This window comes from Bidens hawaiensis, unplaced genomic scaffold, assembly GCF_021521415.1.
Source record: "Bidens hawaiensis isolate Kalapana, Puna unplaced genomic scaffold, B.hawaiensis_p1.1 tig00029749_1, whole genome shotgun sequence".
NCBI lineage: Eukaryota > Viridiplantae > Streptophyta > Magnoliopsida > Asterales > Asteraceae > Bidens > Bidens hawaiensis.
The window spans coordinates 256,867-262,866 of NW_027494942.1; positions in this window are offsets into that span (position 1 = coordinate 256,867).

Consider the following 6,000-nt stretch of genomic DNA (forward strand, 5'->3'; position numbering starts at 1 on the left):
GTTCGTTGTGGGTAGTAGTTAAGACTAGAAAGATGATATGAGTAGTGATAGTTAATTGATACGTATACTTGTTATACAGTCAGCCGTGCACAACTGAAAAAAAGGATTACGATTAACGGTGAACGTAACCGTGTTCAGGTGAGTTTCTAGTCCCATTTCCTTGTTATGCTTTCGGGGCTGTGTGCATACTCGATGTGAAGTGTGAATACACTTACCTTAAGTTGTAAGTGTATACTATAGATGTTATACGAGGTAGCTACTATATAATACTTGTTGGTGCGTGAACGATCTTCGGATATTGCACACATCGCCAAGGATAGTGATTGTCAAGTGGTTATTAGTGTGTATGAATGCTATGATGTGACTTGCTTATTATGTAAATGATATGAAGCATGTTGTAGACAAGTAGAGGTAGAGGGTGTTAGAAGTGGCAAGAGTGTAGTAAGAGTGTTAGTGGCATGACGATAGTACGTGGTAGGGTAAGCCTATACGTGACTACGTCATTAAAGTGGCAAAGTGGCATAACGTTATACGTTATTAAAGTGGCAAAGTGGCAAGGTGGTAGGTGTAAATAAGAGGCTAAGTGGTAAGGTAAGCAGGTTAGATAGTGGACTACGTGTCTTCGGATACGTATATGATGCAAGTAGTGGTTGTATGATAAGTTGCTTGATTAACTAGAACTCACTCAGCGTAGCTGACTTTTAGTATGCACGCAGGTGATCAGACCAAAGAACTAGCATGAGGATGGCACATGGCATGGATTGAACGGCTGGCATCTTAAGATGGAAGAAAAGATGTTTTAAATATAATGATTTGTTTTATAGTATCAAATAAGAGATTGAATGTTTTGTAACGAATGCTTCAAGTAAACGTTTCCGCGAAAGTTTTAATTAACTCTGATTGCAAGAACTGTGTTTATGAGTAAATCCGACGCTAAAGTAGGGCTACCGGGTTCGGGGCCTTACAGAAATAAAGTAAAAAATTTTTTTTTAAACGTTACCTCTGAAAATATGGTCTAGATCCGCCACTGACCCTCTGGTCTAGTAAGTGGGTTCGGTTCTGGGTCAGGACAGCGACCGGGATTTATGCCCAAGTCTAGTTATAAGTTTGTAGTTAGTACTAATTAGGAGTTAGGATATATAATTAAAAATATAGTATGCCAGTCTCTTAAAAACAAATGAGTTATTTTATGGCAAAATTACTAAACTAGTCTTTTATTTTTAGATATAATAATATAACGACAGAAAATTTACACCTATACTCTAGAGTTATACAACGCAATTAAAAATATATATCTTGAGTTATACAACAATCAGTTATCAAATGCATAACGAAATTTACAGTATCCAATAAAGAATTGAGTTGAAGTGATGAATAATGATCTAAAGTTCGTCACGACAGGCAAAACAGACGAAAACGATGGAAACTCAACTTCATATTCCCACGGGCTCGTCTGTGTGGTAAAACCGGGCATTTGACAAAATTAGTAGCCGATGCATCGACACATTGATACACTTGGAATAATTGATGGTTCCCTGCACGTTACACTCTATAAAAGGTTCATAACCCACACCTTTGATGTGGTTCATTGTGTGGAACACCCATCAGTGTGATTATATTATTTGTAATTTTCATCTATTGTACCTAAACATGTCATGATTATCTTATATATGGTAAAAGCCAATGATTAAGCAAAACATCTGTTTAGTCAATGTTCTTTTAAATTATTGTTATTTCGTTGGTTAACTTCTACATATTTTAGTATTTTACTATATATTCGGAAAAAAAATTGCGTGCATAAATAGGTGTAAGTGCATCGTCAAGAGCTTGGAGAAGGTTTGCCTTTTTCTTGAGCGAAAGTGCGGCCTGAAAATAATCTTACTCGTTGAAAACCGATTCGGCATAAGTACCATGTTTTTCTCATTCTTGACGCAAAAACTTCAAACCGTCCCCACTTCAGTATGCAAGTGTTGGCCAATGCTCTTGTAAGACACTTTCAAGATTTGAAACCTGCATACATATGTTAGTGAAGAGCCTACCTTGGGATTGGGCTCTGGAGGTAGGCTAAAATTCATTAAGCAAGAAAGAAGGCCCAAGGCCAAAGGGAGAAAAGGAATACACAATGGGCCAGGTACCAAAAGCTCAAAAAGAAGAAAGTGAAGAAAGACACGAGCGACAATAGTCATTAAGTCTATTACCCTTATCATAAATAACAAGGGCAATAGTCTAGGGGACTTGAAGAACCTACCCATGAGGCGGGCCTTATAAGTAGGCTCTGACTCAACAAGACAATAAGAGCCCAATACTTAAGACCCGACAAGGCGGACATTCTAGAAATGGATTTGAAGGGAAAGCCTCATGTAATTTTGGAGGGAAAGCCATTTGTAAGACCTCCTGATTTGTGTCTAATAACCCTATAAATATGACCCTCACAACTAAGCTTTAATATTAAAACGAAAATCCTAAAACCACACATAACCGGCAAGTGTACCGATCGCAAGTAGTATAGACTTAGGAAGTCCGAGTATCGAACACGTGGACACGTTAGAACGCTAAAGATCACTAACCCTAGACAAGACCTACCTTAAAATAATATTATATTGATTTTTGATTTCTTTTAACTTAACTTAACTAACTGGATTAACAAACAAAACTTACCAAAAATAGAAAACTTAACGAAAAACTAACTGTGTTAACTTAGGATGGAGAAAACGTCTACCTAGGTCTGAATCAAATTGTAGGTCTAACAAGCTAATGGATTGAATGGTATATAGACACCGGTCCCTAAAGATGACACGACTAAGGATCGCTCGGGCTCACTGGATTACCTCTCGGTCTCACTGTAAGGCCCCGTTACCGGTAACCCTACTTTCGTGTTGGATTTACTCATAAACACAGTTCTAAATATCAGAGTTAATTAAAAACTTTACGCGGAATATAAAACTTTCATAAAACATTACATATCAATTCATACTCATGTCTTAAAACATTCCTCTTGTCTTTCAAAATCAAAACATAACTTATAAAACATATCGGATCTTCAGATGCCAGGCTTTAGTCTTCTGCCATGTGTCCTCCACTCAAGCCAGCTGTCTCATCCTACTCACCTGCGTGCATACTAAAAGTCAGCTACGCTGAGTGAGTTCTAGTTAATCATACACTACCATACAATACCTTGTTACATACAAACGTACTTAACCTCATAACTTTCTTTTATACACACATAAGTACTCATACCTTCATTCTTACTTACATACTTTCTTTCTTACTTACGTACTTTCTTTCTTACTTACATACTTTCTTTACATTCATAATCATACGTTTTAAAGAGCCTTTCGCCCTATAACCTCACAGATATTATACGGGTCTGGTCCCTAACATCACAGATATTGTAAGGGTCTGGTCCCTAACATCACAGATATTATAAGGGTCTGGTCCCTATCATCACAGATATTATGAGGGTCTGGTCCCTAACATCACAGATATTATTAGGGTCTGGTCCCTAACATCGCAGATATTATTAGGGTCTGGTCCCATGTTTTCGAATATTAGTAGGGTTCGATTCCCTCTTCGTTACCATACAACCATACATCATACTTCGAGTATTATTAGGGCTCGGTACCCTTTTCGTAACCATACAACCGTCCTTTCCTTCTTTTATTAACATTATCACATTCATACACATAAGCATACATATCGTATCTACATTCCTGCTAGCGTACAACTTGGCAGTACGTGCAATATCCGAAGATCGTTCACGCACCATCAAGCAATCATTCGTGCATAACATACCTACCTTATACATAACTTCACAACCTGACAGTACGTGCAATATCCGAAGATCGTTCACGCACCATCAAGCAATCATTCGTACTTACATATTATTCACATAAGGCATACACTTATCTCTTAGGATAAGCGTATTAACAAACATATTGAGTATGCACACAGCCCCGAAAACATAACACATAAGTGGGGCTAGAAACTCACCTGGATCCTGTTACGCTCGCCGTTGATGGTAATTCCTTTCTTTAACTGGGCTCGGCTAACTGTATAATATTTACACATATCAATTACTACTACTACTATAACCACTACTCATTTTCGATAACCGCCTTAACACATTTTCCATTAGGTTTTTTTTTAATTTATTTCATAAACGAACTTCACTTCAGGCGAATCTTGGAAACAACTTGGTTCTGGCTTGATTCGATCGAATAGGGACATATTCGATCGAATCTGAGACACATTCGATCGAACTAGACACACACTCGATCGAACCAGTTGGGAAAACTCGTTCGGCTTGGTTCTGGCTTGATTCGGTCGAATAGGGACATATTCGATCGAATCTGAGGCACACTCGATCGAACTAGACACACACTCGATCGAACCAGTTGGGAAAACTCGTTCGGTCGGACATGGCACTTGTTCGATCGAATAGGAACTCGTTCGGTCGGATATGAAGCTCATTCGGTCGAATAAGATGGAGACCGTTCGGTTGCTTCCCTATTCGGTCGACTGGACTTGTTCGATCTACACATTCGATCGAATGGACTGATTCGATCGACTGATTCGATCGAATGAGTCTGATTCGACTCCTTCAAGCTGGGCGACGGAGAAACCCACGGGTTTTCCAGATTTTCCAGATTTTTGACCCAAAATCGAAGTTTTTGACATGGAAATGCTCGGGATTGAAAGGGCTATCGATTCCTAGTACTTTTAAACACAAAAGCTTGCATTTTGACACCAAAACAAGGCGGTTTTTGACCCGAAAACTCAAGTTACGTTTTTGCTCGATTTGAGGCCGAAATGGTTATGAAAACGGATGATTTTCGAGAGGGACTTACCAAAAACGATTAGGAACAAGATTGTGGACTCGGATTTGTGATTTGAGAACTTTCTCTCTCTAGCTTCTCTCTCTAGAAATGAGAGTGTTTGGGTGGGTGTAAGTGAAGGAAGATGGTGAAAATGGTGGAAGTGTCAAGAACTTTCGTTTATATACTACGGGTTTGGTTAGGCTCGGGTTGGCTTCCTACGGGTCGAGACAGGCCGAGTTCATAAAATAACTAAGCCCAAGACCCGTTCCTTACTCGACATTAAATAACTAAAACGTGAATTTACTAAACATAACTTTCTTTTATTTATCAATATAAAAAATTTTAGGATGTTACAAGTCTTCCTCCCTTAAAGAGGTTTCGTCCCCGAAACCTAACTATTACATAAACAAACTAGGGTAAAACTTGCGCATCTCATCCTCGACTTCCCAAGTAGCATCAGATCCCTTGCGGTGTTTCCATATCACTTTGACCAAGGGTATAATCTTGTGACGAAGCTGCTTCTCCTTGCGATCAACGATCTTTATCGGTTGCTCGATGTAGTTCAATTGTTCATCAACCTCAATGCCCATTAATGGCACGTGAGACGTGTCATCAGCTAGACACTTCCTCAGATGAGAAACATGGAAGGTTGAATGAATTCCTTCTAACTCATCGGGTAAATCCAGTTTGTAAGCTACTTCACCCACACGTTTTACAATCTTGAACGGTCCAATGTACCTCGGACTCAACTTTCCTCTTTTCCTAAAACGGATAATCCCCTTCCAAGGCGAGACCTTAAGCATCACATAGTCGCCAACGTTAAACTCAATTGGTCGTCGCCGCTTATCCGCATAAGACTTTTGTCTGTCTTGAGCGGCTTTCATTCTTGCTTTGATCTGATCGAACTTTGAAGACGTTTCTTGAACCACTTCTATACTTCCCATTTCCTTCTGACCAATCTCACCCCAACACACCGGGGTTCTACATCGTCTACCGTACAGCATCTCAAATGGCGGCATACCAATACTCGAATGGTAACTGTTGTTATAGGAGAACTCTGCCAGATGCAGATGATCATCCCAACTTCCACCAAAATCTAAAACGCAAGCACGTAGCATATCCTCAAGGGTTTGGATCGTCCTTTCGGACTGTCCATCGGTTTGAGGATGATACGCCGTACTGA